This window comes from Lycorma delicatula, chromosome 1 (genome assembly GCF_047948215.1).
Source record: "Lycorma delicatula isolate Av1 chromosome 1, ASM4794821v1, whole genome shotgun sequence".
NCBI lineage: Eukaryota > Metazoa > Arthropoda > Insecta > Hemiptera > Fulgoridae > Lycorma > Lycorma delicatula.
Window position 1 is genome coordinate 161,942,052 of NC_134455.1, and position 17,224 is coordinate 161,959,275.

At 33.1% G+C, this 17,224-nt stretch overlaps 1 protein-coding gene across 1 annotated transcript in view; it reads right to left on the minus strand.

Annotated features, from left to right (window-relative positions):
* The window catches only part of LOC142318210 (EGFR adapter protein-like), a 1,091,782-nt gene that overhangs the window by 675,097 nt on the left and 399,461 nt on the right, over positions 1–17,224 (minus strand). The window lies entirely within an intron of this gene.

Below are 17,224 nucleotides of genomic sequence, written 5' to 3' on the forward strand. Positions count from 1 at the left end.
CAGTTTACAGGCTGAAATTAATGAATTGGTAGAACTCTGAACATACATACGTACGAGTATACATGTACTAGTATATACGTTATCCTTGGGTCATTAAGGAATGATACAGTTATTTTCCCGTAGCTAAAAACACAATTCATAATACCGTACGTATTAACAAACACTTCCGTTCTTACACTTTTTTTTTCGAATTCAATTAATTATTCCATTTAGTGTTAGTGTTAATGCAACACTTCCTCCTGCTAATGAAAAAACTTATTTATAACTGGTGTATAATATTTAATTGTCAACATTTTTTTTGGCTCTATGAATTTCACTACAAAAACTCGAAGCTTGTGGGAAAAAATATGAAATGAAATAATTTTGTAGCGTACAAAAAATGCCTTGCCAGACCGGGATTCGAACCCGCGACCTGAAGATGAAAGACCGAGACGCTACCACTCGCGCCACGGTGATTGTATAAGTCTAGACTATATTTTAAAATAGAAAATGTTAAATCAAGTGATATCTAATCAAGTTGATTAGATCAAGTAATAAAATTCTAAATATTATTTTTTTTAAATCTAAAGAAATCTAAAGAGTATAAAATTTAACATTTCATACTCTTATTGTGCCTGGAGGAAAATATTTTTCCAAAGCATTTTTATCTAGCGAAAGGTGGAATTCGCAATATAAACATTACTCAAATCATACAAGAAAAAGCGATTGCTAATTTATGGATTTTTCTAAATTTTTAATACGTTTTTAGAGAGAAATTTTTAAGAAATTTAAATCAACAAGAGAGAGAGAGAGAGAGAGAGAGAGAAAGAGAGAGAGTGAGTGAGAAAAAGAACGGAGGGTCTCGAGTAGGGCGTAGTTCAAAAATTCAAAAAAAGATTTTTGGACAACAATAGTAGCTAAAGATTTTACAAATTTTACACGAATGAATTTTAAAATTTGTCTCGGTGGTGAAAACGTAAAAACCTATTAACATAGAAAGGGTGGATCATTAATGAAATTTATGGTAAAATTAATTTGACTAAGACAAACCATTTTCAGAGATTTTTAATTTAAATTCATGTCACAGCGATCCTGGCTGTGGACACTGACCCTATCTAGATTCTGTTAAACTGCAAAGTGTATTGAGTCTAATTAAAGAATGGCTAGCTAATTGGAAGGTGAAGGCTAATCCTGTTAAGTCTACACATGTTACGTTTGCGATGAAGAGGGGTGACTGCCTGCGTGTTCAACTTAATGGCGTTTTCATACAGCACGCTAAGAGCGTGCAATAACTAGGATAACTAGTGGAGAATACATGTCAGAAAGAAAAGGACGCAGCTTAACATTAAGTTCAGCGAGTTAAACTGGTTCTTTGGCAGGAAATCTCAACTATCACTATCTAACAAGCAACTGCTGTACTCAGCGGTCCTGAGACCGATTTGAACCAACGAAATCCAACTCGGGGATACGGCAAGTGAGAGTAACATCCAAGTCGCACAGCGATTCCAGAACAAAATATTGAGAAACAGATCACTACAAAGAGATTTTTATAACTTAGTAATAAATAAAAATTTTAAAAACATGCTTTTCCTCAAAAAAATAAATAACAAAAACAAACAAAACAATTCGTACTGAAAAGTAAAAAATACTTTTGTTTTCAAGAAAATTACTTAAAAGAATAACTTTTAGAATAAAAAATTACAATTAGGATATTTAACACAACAAAATATCACTATGGAGGTAGTAGTTAGTGAGGGTGTTTAACAGAGGGCCAGTATATGATGAACGTAAAAGAAAACATGAAAGACCGAAAAGGGATTAACGAATGATAGGATAAGTACTACTACTGAAATAACTGAAGATAAAACATTTTCTTGTGTGGAAGTAACAATACGAGTAGGAGACTTAAATTAATGAATCAATTTTAATGGGGTAAAAAACATATTAAGATGAAATAAAATATTGGTGCATAAATTATAAAAAAAATTAAACTAATAAAAAATAGATCAAGAAAAATGAGGTAGTAGAGCTGCTGTTTTTTTTCTATCTTGTTAGAACTTCGGTCTTTCATCTAAAAGGTTCTGGGTCAAATCCCTGTTACCTTTAGCATATTTTATACTCTTTTTTCTGTTTAGCCTCCGAAACTACCGTAACGTATTACTGCAGAGGATGAATGAGGATGATACGTATGATTGTAAATGAAGTGTAGTCTTGTACAGTCTCAGATGTTCCTTGAGATGTGTGGTTAATTAAAACCCAACCTCCTAAGAACACCGGTATCCACGATCTAATATTCAAATATTCTATACCCTGCAAAATTCATCTATTACTGTGAATCTATAAACGAACGTCAGCCTGTTATTTGTAATTAAATAAAGCAAAAAGTATAGAATGAAAACAGTAAACTTTTATAAAGTACTTTAAAAAACATAATACACTATTGTTTTTACCTCAAATCATTAAATTCCATAGTAGATTCGGTATTCAGTATATATATATATATATATATATATATATATATGGTTTTTTTGTACTAACAAAGCAAAAACAGAATTTTCCATGAGGGAATATTTTAATATCGTTTTAATAAAGAGAAGATATTGTTGCTGTGTATACAAGCTTACTTGTTGAGTCGCCATTAAACTGAATGCAAATTAGATACATGTAAAACACTCCCGAGTTAACCAAAACAAAGCTAAATGTTTACCAAGGCTTTCCTTTCTGCTTTAAAATTCCAATGAGGCGGTGAAGAGTACGGGAAACGCGAGATATAAGGGAAGAAGGGTTATTTAAAATTCAAGGATCGTCTTCGTTGTGCAACTTAATTCTGACTGTTCTTGAAAAGGGAGAGAAAACTACGAAATCAAGAGGAAGGACATAGAATTGTTCTTCAATTTGTTTTCTATTGCACACAGCCAGAACAACATCATTATCTGATATACAAAATGTAGCGCTAAAAAGAAACTGAATACAATAAACAAAATTGTAAAAAGTGTACAGCTTATTTTACGATATTAAAACAACAATAACATTACAAAACAATGTTTGTATTAAATTATAAAAATAAAACGTATGTATTATGAAATAGATACACTTTTATTTTGCCTCAAAAAAATTTACAATCGCTTAAAATATTAAAGAAACCATAAGTATATATAATCAATCACATACAATCACATGCACACAGGCTTCCATTGAAGTTTCTCAAAAATTACATACTAATATTCCAATATAGAACATTCAATATAAGTATATACATTAAGTTGTCAGAGAACAGTACCATTGGTAGCTCAACACAAAACAAAAACAGTTAAAACATTAATAAACAAGAGAAACGATGAAATCCTGGAGAATAAAATGAAAACTAAATTAATAACGTAAGAATAATAACTAAAATTGAATGAAGTGAAATAATGAGGTTAATATTCAGTAAATGCAGCTCCAACTTAAATCACATAAAGTCACTGAGGTCCAACGTTTGGAGTGGTTTTAGTCTTCTAAAATGACTATTACTGTCTAAACGGTTAGTAATAATTCAAATGGTTGTTTAGCTGCAGTCTATACTTTAACCGAATCGCTTTATTTGTTCTCAAACATACAAACCCAGATATTCCTGGATCTCACTGTTCTTTACCAATAAAAGCGTCTCTGTTAGGCTCCTCAGTAATTTGTTTTAAAATCGCTGTTTTATGTCAACATTACTGCTGCTCGTAGTACCCCAAATCTTAATCCCATAGCTGCAAATCGATTTTAGAATAGTTGTGTACAAGAAGTGTTTGTTACATAGTGAAAGTTGTTATTTCCTGCTTAGAAACCAGTACACATCCTGAAACTTAATATTTAGCTGTACCGTGCACTTAAGAACGTGTTGTATGAAACCACCAGACCCACCGGGTCGGTCTAGTTGTAAACGCGTCTTCTCAAATCAGCTGATTTGGAAGTCGAGAATTTCAGCGTTCAAGTTCTAGTAAAGGCAGTTACTTTTATATGGATAAGAATACTAGATCGTGGATACCGATTTTCTTTGGTGGTTGGGTTTAAATTAACCACCACATCTAAGGAATGGTCGAACTGAGACTGTAAGTCCTGTCTCTAGTAATTAATAATCGAGATCCTCAGAGAAGATGTTTTCTTTGGGTCACCTTTTCTAATAAAATAGAATCCTAGCCTTGAAAAGAACTCAGAGATGAGCCATGATCATGTAGCGAGAAGAATAATAAATCCTCGAAAGCATGAGAAGTTCAAACCAGTCTGGGATCTCAACCGTCGTCACCTGTATGTGATCTGACACGTACTCTTGTACTCGGTGATGCTTTATTGCATTTATAATGAGCACAGTACCTCCTCCTTCTAAACACAGCATGAACTCTGCGATGAGGATGATTAGTTGTGCAGACTAAAATATCCATTAAGACGAAAAAAGCTACGATTACTGAAATGTGTCTCAGAAAGCAGAGCAACATCTAATAACTCAGCTGTTATTAAAACTTCTTGTTCCTATTCTCGACCAAAGAGACCATTGATATTCAGGTAGCGACTCTTAGAAATTTCGGCATCAAACAGAATTTTCTGATCACCTTATTACGCAAGTCCATCGGATTACCTAATTTTGGCACTGGAAATTCTGTGCTACTAGTTATTTTTTGTAGCTTGTTTTCAGTATCACCACACATGTCGCGCTCAAAAACCGCGCCTTAAGATCGAGGATAAACGTTAGCATGTGCAGTTGGATCGCTAGTCATTCCTTTACCTAAAGAAGGAAAATTTGCCTTGTCCAAATTAAAGGAATGTTTTTTTCGAGTCTCGAGTGGAGTAGCATTCTTCATAGAATCTTGTACCCTTTGTTTCTGTTTTCTGTCCAGGAATTCCATAAAGGCCTGCTTTACACCTTTGCATTACACTTAACATTGTCTGAAGATACAGTGGTGCAGGAGCTTCTCAAGATCCTGCACCTCTGAAGATTGTTGATTGGCGGAGCGCACAAGTAGCTGGAGTATTTCTGTCTTTAGGACAATCTCAGATCTATGGTCCACTGCATATTTAACACAACGGTAGGCCTCATAACGTGGACGTATTATTAGCATTGCATGCACTGCACCAATCCAGGAAGTATTCTGAGTCCCTCAAACGTAACGCTTCAGTTCACGATGTATCTCAAGTTAAACACTTCCTTGTTGTTATCTCTGGGCTCCACGTTGACAAAAAACGTCAACAATGGTTCCTTTGTGACCAGATGTAAGGCATTGATTATGCATCAGACTACGTATTCGTGTTTCTCAATTTCTCCCTTGATGATATCTGCTGGAACCGAGAAGTACTCCTGAGAACACCGTTAAAAGCACTCTCGTCTTACCTCGTTAACGTGTGATCAATCAAACTGTGTTCCCGGATCAATTCAATAATCTTCTGGAACACGTTAACGAAATTATACGCAGTTCTTTTGGCCTAATTAACTTTGTACTTTACTCAAATTTACTAACCCCCGTTTCTAATAACTCATACAGCTTCATAACATCACTAATTCCGTGAAAAACGGAACGGCGGAGGCCTAATGGCGTCCTTTGAGAAGCCTCAATGTTATCATCCTCCATAAGAAGGTCCTGGTAACCATTTTATAAAGGTAATTCAGTATTGATATCAACGGGAGATCGGGACTCTTTTGGCTTACGCAAGTCTGGCATAGTTTATCATGGTATGGGAGTTGTCTGTGAATCTGTGATGTCAGTATCCGTTTCGCTTCCATAGACGTCATCCACATCAAATACAAAGCTACTTCTAATTTATGACTTCTAAGTTTATGACGAAATTGTTTTCTTAGACATCTGTTCAACAGCGCCAAGAGTCCACGTTTTCTGGAATTCACAAACAAGAACCATTTGTCTCAACAGCACATAGCTGATTCATTATTAATTTCTATATATATATATATATATTTATGAAAAGAAGTATACATTTAGTAAATATCATTTATAATGTTTTTCAAGGGACCGACGCTTTTAGGTCATTCATTATAACCGATAGTCACAATAGCCGATGTTTAGGTAGCTTAGTGATACTATTTTAATATGCCATTTAAACGGGTATTGTAATACAAAAAAATAATAATCACTAAAAATAATAATTTATTACCGTAATAAAATAATATAAAAAAAAAACAAAAATATGCAATAATAAAAACAAAAACGGTAGAGTAAAAGAAGGTAGAGAAAAATTGTAAAAATTAATTTTATACGAAAAGTCGGTTATTTTGCTTTTTCGAAGATTTCGTGTTGTAATACACTTTTTGAAAGTTCTTTTCTAAAACAAAACAAACACTCTTTGTTTCTTCATTAGCAATTTCTGTAAGACTGAGAAACCGGCAAACGGTTTTCATTGCCGCTAAAACATCTGGAAGATTTGGCGGGTTGATGTCTTCATCGTTACCTTCGTTGTCATTACTTATGTCCCCATTTATTTCTGTTTGTACTGAAGCCACTAAATCATCATCTGTTACAGTTTCATGCGTTTCTAAATCTTTGTCAAGCTCTTGATAATCTTCAAACAGTGCATTTGACAACGATTGGTTTTGCAGACTATTGCCCCATTCAACTAAATATTCTTCTTCGGATGCGACGTCAGCAACTAAGCCAGCCTGTGGCAAAATTCCTGCATGTCGAAAGAAATTCTTTACAGTTACCGGAAAACCCTCATTCTAAGATCTTTCTAACCTAATTATAACATCCAGAGTAGTTATTTGTATTTCCTTTTTCTGATCAAAATCCTGTATCAGTTGTAAAATTAGGTGATTTTTGTAGTGGACTTTTACCGACTTGATCATGCTTTGATCTAAGGGCTGTAAGATTGCTGTTGTTTTCGGTGGTAAGAACACTAACTTTAAACACGAAGAATTTTCAACGTGTAGATGAACCGGAAAGTTGTCAATGAGCAGCAGTATTTTGTCATTTTCAATCTTTAATTCACGGCCCCATTTTCGTAAACAAGACGTAAAGATATCACTTGTCATCCAATCTTTCTTGTTTCTTTCGTACATAACAGGAAACGTTTTCAAATTTAAAAAACTGGGGTTTAGCACTTTTCCCTATAATCAAAAGTTTTATTTTGTAAGTTCCAGTCATATTTGTAGCAATTAGTACTGTTAGTCTTTCTTTTGATAATTTCCGCCCCCGGAAGACGTTTCGCCTCTTTCTGGCGTCAGTTTAAAAAAAGGACCGAATTCATGTGCATTATAGATTTTTTCGTCTAGCCTTTTAATATTGGGCAAATAGTTTCTAGCCATTTTTCTGACACACCGGTTGGAGCTGCTGCGGCCACGCCGCTTATTCTCCACGACACAATATCGTGACGCTGACGGAACCTTTGTATCCAAGTTGATGTTATTTCACGTGATTTACCGAATTTTTCAGAAAAATCGTCCCTTAGTTTGCAAATATAGGGCCACTAATAAGAATATCACTAGCCCTGGTATTTAAACCATTGTAAAAGCGCTTGGCCTACGCCTACATCACTATGTTGACTAGGCCATAATATTTTTCATTTCATAGAATTTGTTCCAAATGTTTTTAAATTTTTTCACGGTTCTTCCATATCACCGATATTGTTGAATGACCTACGCCTAATTCTTGGGCAATGCCTTAATAATTTCACCATTCTCTAGCCGCCAGATAATGTGTGCCTTTTCTTCTATCGTGAATGTTTTTCGCGAAGTCGTAATTAAATCACTATTAAATGAATTACACAGGATACGTAAAATAAAATACTGTACCCGCACGATATGATTCGCTCGCAGCAAAAGATTAATAACAACTGAATGTGGCTGCTTCAGTTTACAATAATCTGGTACAGGAAGGAGGTAAGAAAAACAAGAACTATAGTATATATGCAAGTAAAAAGGAAAAGATAACTCATTTCGTCATTATAAGCGATAAAATGTTGCATTGCAGTAGAAAAACTGTCATAATAACCGATATGTAACTACAGCCGATGTAATTATAAACAATATACATACTGTATTTATGTATTAAAGCATACCAAACCAACCATGAGACAAGTTTTTGGACACTATATACGATGTTATTATAAACATACTTACTGTATATATAAAACGATAATAAATACGAAACTCCCAAATGCGTTTTAGATTAATTAGGTTTTAAAACTGTTTCATGAGTATTGTTGTAATTCATTCATTTCCTCTGAAAAATCTTTCTCAATATTTTGAACGGTGGAAAATACTCCTGACAACACTTCTAAAATCAAAATTACGTAAAACATTTTTTTTCGTCATTATATCATGATCTATCAAACGAATTTTTATACCGGTAAAAAAAAAGAAACAATTAAGAATTATAGCTTTCCAATTTGTTTTTTAAAAAACGAATTATACGATTTTATTCTTCTTCGTAAGAAGAACAATTAAAATCAAAATGCAATCAGTTTTTACTTCTTTCCAGTGTAATTTATTATTGTGTTCAGATTATTTTCTAGAAGAGCTACCCAAATATAAAAAATAAACAAATTTATGAGAAAGATATACTTAAATGCTTTGTAGAATGTAAAATTAGCAGCTCGTAATAATAAAATTATATAATGATAAAACGAAAGACTTCTTATGTAATTTCACAGTTTATTGCTTATTAATATCCAATAAGAGCAATAGAGAATTAACGCTTTTAAAATATTATGTTTCTCGGAGAAAGTAAACATACAGATCAAAAATGTTGGTATGTCAATTACGAGGGAAGTATACACGTTGAAATGTAATTGATAAAACATTTAAAAAAAAAAAGGTTACTTATTAAATCATAAATATTTATATCTTAAGGCGATGATAGTTGATCGGGTATGAGGAAAAATCTGCAGCAGAATAGCAAATAAAATATAAAACTATAACTGGTATTTTGTATGACGCGAAAATATGCCAGGATAGTAAGAGTAATTGAAAAACCCCCTTTCCGCATGCCAGAAGGCGGAAGTACATTTCACCGGTGCTAAGTAGGCAATAAAACAGATTTCCACCTTAAAGTTAAGAAAAACTTGAAATTTACTCAATACGACAATGGTTGCATGTGAAAAAAATTTCAGATATTTAGCATACGACAAGCCTCATCTTCTTATGTCCAGAAACATTTTGGTCATCCCTTGGCGTATGAGTTGGTCAGTTCAAAAATTGTTTCAGACGAAAGTTTTAGGTAATGTTTAGAGGACCAACGACCACTTTAACCCGATTTGATATTGTGCTTATTCAGGCAGGTGCGATATTTTTTGTATTCGGAACCCCATTTTTTCCACCCCGTGGGCCAATGGTTGGTGATATCAAATAACTTTACTTAGATAAGTTATAGGCCCTTATTCAAACAATAGTAGGAACTTTAAACGAATTCGAAATTATACTTAATAAGGAAGTTATAGCGATATTTTTAAAAGCCTCCATTTCTACCCCATGGTCTGATTTTGCCCATTAACGAACTCGACCGAGATTTTGGATCGTTATATTTTATGTATAAGTTTGAAAGTGATTGGCATAAGATTACGGCAGTTATCGTATCCACAAGAAACGATAACACGATTTGGGATCTTGGGAATGTGATATGCAAGATACGTCAACATTTTCCAGAAGTCAGATCATGGTACCCATTACAATAGGTACTTTTCTTATGAAATTTACCTAAAATGCATGAGGGCGCCAAGCGAAATATTTTATAACTTATGACGAGGATATGTAGTAACAGGACAAGAACTTAACATTTCTAAATTTTCGGTTTTTTTTATAAAAAAAAATAAACGGAATTATTGAATTACCTCACCGCATTAAAAAATTTATATCTATTTAAACTGCAAACAAATTAAACCTATATATAATTATATTATTACAGAAACATACAGTTTATAAGTTAAAAATAATGTCTGAAGATACATAAAAGAATAAAAGTTAAAATTTTTGTAGAAGAATTGTGAATAAAAATATACTCGGTCTAATAATTTTCCTTTCGTAACAAATGTAAAAAAACGAATATATATTTTATACTTATTATAACAGAAAAAGGGCAGAAATTTCTCTCTTGCCCTTTAAAGTAGACTTTTGGCACTTCTCTCCCATTCCAAGTTCAGCTTCTACAAAGCACTTCCGTTGAAGTTGTCGCCTCTGGGCAACTTGTCTCCTCAACCGTAAAAAAAATAATAATAAATGAAATAAAACTGGCAAAGAACTCTTTCCTCAATTTCACAGTTCTTCACATTGTTTTATCCACTACTTAATTAAAAAGTATAATAAGTACAACTTTTCATTTATAAAGATTTTTCGTTTTAATTCCTGATGCTAACATTATTACACAATTTCGTTTGAAAAGCTTTGCACCAAAACATAATATAATATACTTTATTTAAAAACAGAACGTTACATTCAAAATAAAGATAACTACAGATTTTGATTTTAAAATTAAAACAATACTCCATTTCAAAATATAACCGTTAAAAAAGTAACTGATAAATTAATATTACTGATTTAATTTTAATAAATATTATAAATAAATTAATAACAATAATTATTGTAATTTTAATAATATTATATTATTAAATAGATTATACAGTATAAATATTATTATATATAAATAAATATTATTGTAATATTAACTATTATTATAAATAATATTTATTAAATATTTTACAGTAAAAAACTTTAAATTCTTCTTGTGTACATACAAGCAAAATAAATATATTTAATAAACAATAAAAGATTAGAAAAATACCCACGAAAAATCCAAGTTGAAAATACCCATTCGAACTGACAACCACACCACGTTTTTCTATCTTTTTAAAGGATAAGAAGATAAAAATCTGTAGATTAAATAATTAACATTTAATTTAAATGTAATACATAACATCTAATTGTCATAATGTTCATAATATTCCATAAAGTTTATAAAGTTAAGTGTTGGCAATTTTTTTATTTGGGAGGACGAAAAACGCTTTTTCGTTATCATCATCCGAAACAAACATAATAAAATATTACAACAGAAAACATATTTAAATAATTATTAAATACTCGAATACAAATGCACGACCTTAACAAACAAGATATTCGATAGCATCATTGTATTGTTTCTTAGAATATCTTGAATGTTAGCTGCGAATTTAAATTTACGACTCAATGCCTCATAACACGCACACCCAGTCCACAAGTAATGTGGTGTTTCCTTAAGTTGGCAGTTGCAGCGAACACAAACGAGTGCATCGGTCTGGTTCATTAAGTAGTCTATGTGCAAGATTAGTATGCTCTACTCGTAAACGGCAAATAATATCTTCCTCTCTACGCTTATTCCGGATTGAAGAGTCCAAAAAGTGTTGGAAATAAACACTGTGAATTTTATTTACTGCGTCGAAAAATATAATAAAAGGTGGAAGACAAATTATATAGTTTTAAAACTGTTGCGTAACGATGCGGCGGTTTTGATAAAATGTTTAATGATCGATTTCCATCCTTTCACGCTTGAAATTGCTTTTCTATGAATATGTATTTTTGTTTTGGAAGAGAGATTATCTTCTCGTACGGATTTTTATGTATCTTATAACGTAAATTTTACTTTTCTTTGGAAATAGTGATGGAACGTTGTGTTAATATTGAGGCTTCGCCTTTCCACACGCCAGAGAAGAATGGGCGCATAACAGAAAAAAAAGAGCTACCCAGACGATACGGGCTGACCTGTCATGTCGGACTTACAGCCGGCAGGTGGGGAGGCCCGTTAGTCAGAAGAACATCTCTCTTGATGCCACCATACTTGCTTCACTGCCGACCCGTCAGGGAAAGGTAGTTAGAAAAATAATAATAATACTGAGGCATGGATTGAAATCAGAATCAAAAGGGTTTGGAAGCATTTGTTGTTCAAAAGTATCGGTCATTTGGGTATCTATAAATCAGATGAAAACACTTTTTCTCATCAATGAGACCGTCTACTATGTAATAATACATTCACTAAAATAACAGATAAGGAACTAAAATTTCAGTCCGACATAGGTAAAGGGTGAGTCAAAGCAATTCGGTCGGTACACCTCAGCATTTTATGCAGATAATCATATGAAAATGAAATAAAATTATTTGCTTTAATTCTAATGTAGTCCAACTGAAAACATTAACGAGCGTTTACAAGCAACTAAATATCCATAATAAAACAGCGATCGTTAATCATTTTTGATGGGTGACTATATTTAACGCGGCTGGAAATAACGCATAAAAATCGTTGCTTCAAAAATGGTGTTTCCTGTTGTTTTTACCGAGAATGTAAACGTAAAGTTAATCGTTTTTGGAATAAGTTCATTATAAACTAATGTAAACTAATGAAAGGAACAAGTTTTGGTTTGGTTTTAATAGCATTTTTTTACGAAGATTTAGTGAAAGAAATATTACCTTCAGGCGCATTATTTAATATTCCAGACTATATATGTTGGTTTATTTTAGGTTTTTTTTAGTTTTTAAGTTTTCTTATAGTTTTTCCTATGTATACTAAGTTATAACTATTGCCTTTACGGATTAATTTATAAATTCCGCTCTCTCGAAGAGTTTAATATTATCTTTAGTGTTTTAGATTTCTTTGACGTAACCACAATAATGTTAAACTTACTTAAAATGATCTTTTAAAGATCCTCGTCACTTAGTGGACACTGTACGTACAATTTATGTTCATCCTTTCTCCGGTTCATCTTGAATCAATATTTTTTTTATATTTACCTTTACTATTACTTTTAAATCTACTGATATAATTATGATCGATGATAAATTATTTTTTTGTTGACAAGCTCACAATTTTAATTTTTAGTTTTTGTATCATGTTTTTGAGTTTTTTGTTTGAAATTTAATTTTGTACCACAATTTTGATTTTAAGACGTAAGTCTATAAAATTAAATGATTTCTCTATTGCAAAAAAATAAAGAAATAAAATTTATTATAATTAAAAAAACACCAATTAGTTGAGGCTATTAAACTTCAACCACAAAATTCTTAAAAGGGGTTTATGGATTTTCTTAAAATTTGTTTTAAAAATGTCTTCAATCTATGCTTTTTTTACAGTAAATTATTTTAAAGTGCATACAAGGAATGTGTTTAACAGAAATGAAGTAAAAAAATTAAGGTCATTAAGACTTATCAAGAAAATTTTGATCTTTTAAATCATTATTTTCACATTCTTCTTATACGAAATTTTATTTAATTTATTTTTTGTTCTTTTCTCAAGTTGCTTAATATTATAATAATAAATTATATTTTTTACTTTAATACTGTAAAAGTAGATTTTCGAAATTTCGAGTATAACAATGTTCATAAATATACAGAAATTCATATGTTGTTTTTTTTTTTTTTAAATATTGGTTGAACAAAACGTCACAGGTTGCCTCTTCTTTAAGCTAAAGCTACGATGGGGTCAGCATCCACAGCCAGGATCGCCGTGTCATCCGCAAACGATACAACCGTGACGTCCTCTGGAGTCGGAGGTCCGCTGTGAAGACAGAGTACAGAACCGGCCTTTATCATAGATTTTTCTAAACTGCAAACTGTATTGGAACTAATTAACGAATAGCTAGCTAAATAGAAGATGAAGGTTAATCCGGTTAAATCCAAACGTGTTACGTTTGCGATGAGGAAGATTGACTACCTGTGAATTGAATTTAATGTTGTTTTCATCCAGCACGCTAACAGCGTGTGATACCTAGAACTTCATCTGGATCGCCGTTTCACATGAAGGATTCATGTCAAGGAGAACAGAACACAGCTTAACGTTAAGTTCACTGAGATACTGGTTGTTAGGCAGGGGGTCACAATTATCACTACCAAAAAAGCAATTGCTCTACTCAGCGAAACCTGAAACCTGTGGAATCCAACTCTGGGGTACGGCAAGTGAGAGTAACATCGAACTCGTACAGCGATTCCAGAACAAACTATTGAGAAATATAACACAAGCCCCGTTGTTTGTAAAAACACTGACGTACACAATTATCTGTGTTTGAGAGGAGATACAGCGATTCGGTACAAGATACAAAACGAGACTGAACAGACATGTGAACCGGTTCACGGTTAACCTGTGAGATAACAGCGAGGACATAAGGCGCCTAAAGCGATTGCATATATTAAATCTGTAAGTTCTTCGAGATCTGAGGTGAATCAGCTACCGTAGGGTTTATGCATCATAAAAGTTATTCGTTTCGTATCGCCACTTGCTCTTGTTGGTTCTTTGATTTGTTTCACTCACTATTTCACAGTTCCTATGCTTGATTTTTTAATCCTTGTGTGATTAATAAGACTATTTTTTTTTTTTTAGGGTTTTGTTTCCTTTTTATGTTCTGAACTTTTCGATGTTTATTTGACTCGTGTTTGTATATACTTATTAAAGTTTATTATATATTTATGTACACATATGCATACACATACATTTCTTTGAGGGATCTCAATAAAAACCTCTCTCTCTATCTGCATGGCATTTTTTTATTCAAATTTACATAAGTCATTCCAGTAAATCGGAAGCAAATGTAAATCAAACATTACCGCAAAAAAAAAATTATCTGAAATATCTGCGTTACTTAAAAAATATGGCATTTCTTTCATAAAAAAAAAGTAAAAATAAATTTAAAAAAAAATATTGTACAATACTGGAAATAATGGGCCTATAAAAAGTAGCGCTGAACGATGAAATACATTTAATCTTTAGTGAAAAACAAGTAGTAAAATTTGATCGATGTGTGGTGAGAAGCCTCGCAGAGCAGAGGCAGTTTCCGACTGAAAGCAATGGCTCGTGACGTCATCAATACGTTACTGTAAAAGGAAGGGAGAAACGAGCAGTACTGGCAATACGATGAGCAAGTACGGAAGGGTAGAAAGAAGAAGAATAGATGGAGAATGTGGAGAAGTAAATCCCCATACATTGGTTCCACATTTCCGGAGTTCAAAACTAGTAAATGCATTCTACAATCTAGTACGTGTAACAACCCAGGCGAGCAAGCTTGCGGAATAAACGACAATGAAACAGAGAAATAAAATTCAAAATTTTCTTTATATTATTCTACGAAATAGAAATTTAGTGTTCTGCTTCGGGAGCAAACTATATAACTAGCATAATTAAATACACTCGTTCTGATTCTTATTTTTAAAAAAAATATTAGCGAAAGAAATATTTTCTTTATATACTCCATACTCGTAAAACAATGGAAAATTTTTTTACTCGTAAATCTAAGAAAAATTTCAAGTAAAAGAGAATCGCGAAAAATCATAACCCCTGTTATCTGTTTTTTTGTAATTTTAATTTCTTTCAACCGTTTCATATTAAAGTATTGTTTGAATTATGAGGTTTCTAAAACTGAAAAAATTATTCAAAGAGAGAACAGTACAGAAGGATATCACAGTTGCGACCTTCGCACACGACGCAGCGATTTTGGTGGTAGACGGTGATTCTGAGCTTGCCTCGGGCAAACTGCAAGCTGCAACCGACCTTATTAACGAATGGTTGCCATTCGTTAATTCGAATTCTGCCAAATCGAGTCACGTGGCATTTACCATGAGGAGGAATAATTTCCCTTCGATTCAACTGGACGGTACTCTCATCCCTGACGCGGACAAGATACGGTACCAAGGGTTATATCTGGATCGTTGATTGACCTGGAAGGATCACATTAGGAAGAGGAATACACAACCAGATGCTAAACTTGCACGAATGTACTGCCTCCATGGTAGACGGTTTCACTTGTCCTTGACGAATAATTTGTTACTGTATAAGGTTTACTTGAAACCAGTGTGGAGATATGGTGCACATGTATGGGGATATTTGAAATAGTATCGTTGAAATCATCCAACAGTTTCATAACAAGATTCTCAGGATGGTATCAGGGGCTCCGTGGTTCGCTAGAAACGATGGATTTCTTGGGTGCCATGTTTTCGTGAGGAGAAACGGAGAACCATTAAGTACTACATATCAAAGATGGAGAAACATTTGAATCATCTGCCTTAAAAAATGCGAATTTTTTATTCGTGTGTGACCGATTCTGAATGGTCACCGCCACTTTTTACCAAAGAGTCAGTTTCGCATTGCTCTTCATTTATAATTAATTAATTATTATAAATAATTATTAATTTATTAATTAATTATTTGTATGAAATAATTTTAATTGCGTTTAATTTCATATTTAGCCTTATCCCTTGATTACGTAACGTACTTTTAATAATGATAGTTAGACAATTTTTAACATATGCCATGTGAGTAGGAATTATATCCATATTTTCTCAAATTGTTGCCATTCTAGAACGCTTTCATTTTCTGAGATATCAGCATGTCTTGAGTCCATGCAAATACACATCGCTGTCCCATCCGTTTAATATGTACAGAATGGACAGGATGTGTGTGTTATGGACATCCTTAATGTTGTTCCGAATAGCAAATAGTGCACTTAATAAGTCGGAACATACAAGTACACTCTCTCTTCGCTGAAATGTTCTGAATAGCGAAGAGCTTACTGTATAGAAATCAGTTCACCGTATAAACATTGTCCATATCTGGCAGTTTCAACGAAGGGGCTTTACCATTTATAAGAGGTGCGACAATAAAGTAATGAGACTGATGTGAAAAAAAATGTTGCTTACCGTTTTAGTCATGTTTAGTGTTGTCTCCTTCAAAGTAGTTCCCCTCTGATTGCACACACATACTCCAGCGCTTCTGCCATTGATGGTAACATTTCTGGAACTCATCTACTGTAATATCCTCCAAGACCCTCGTCACAGCTTTTTGGACATCTTGTGTTGTTTGAAAATGGTGTCCCTTGACCGCCATTTTGACTCTTGGAAATAGAAAAAAGTCGCACGGAGCGATATCTGGTGAATAAGGTGGCTGTGGTAGTACTGAAATTTGTTTTGAGGTTAAATATTGCTGTACTGACAGAGCAGTATGGGATGGCGCATTATCGTGATGCAGAATCCAATTATCAGCAATGTTGGCACGGACACGAAGAACTCGTTTACGAAGTCTTTCTAAAATTTCTTTGTAGAAATATTGATTAACTGTTTGTCCAGGAGGCACCCACTCTTTATGAACAATTCCCTTGGAATCGAAGAAGCACACAAGCATGCATTTCACTTTTGACTTTGACATGCGGGCTTTTTTTGGTCTGGGTGATCCCTTTGAGCACCATTGCGAACTTTGGCGTTTTGTTTCTGGATCGTATTGAAAAAAACAACCTTCATCACCAGTGATAACACGGCTCAACAAATCTGGATTGA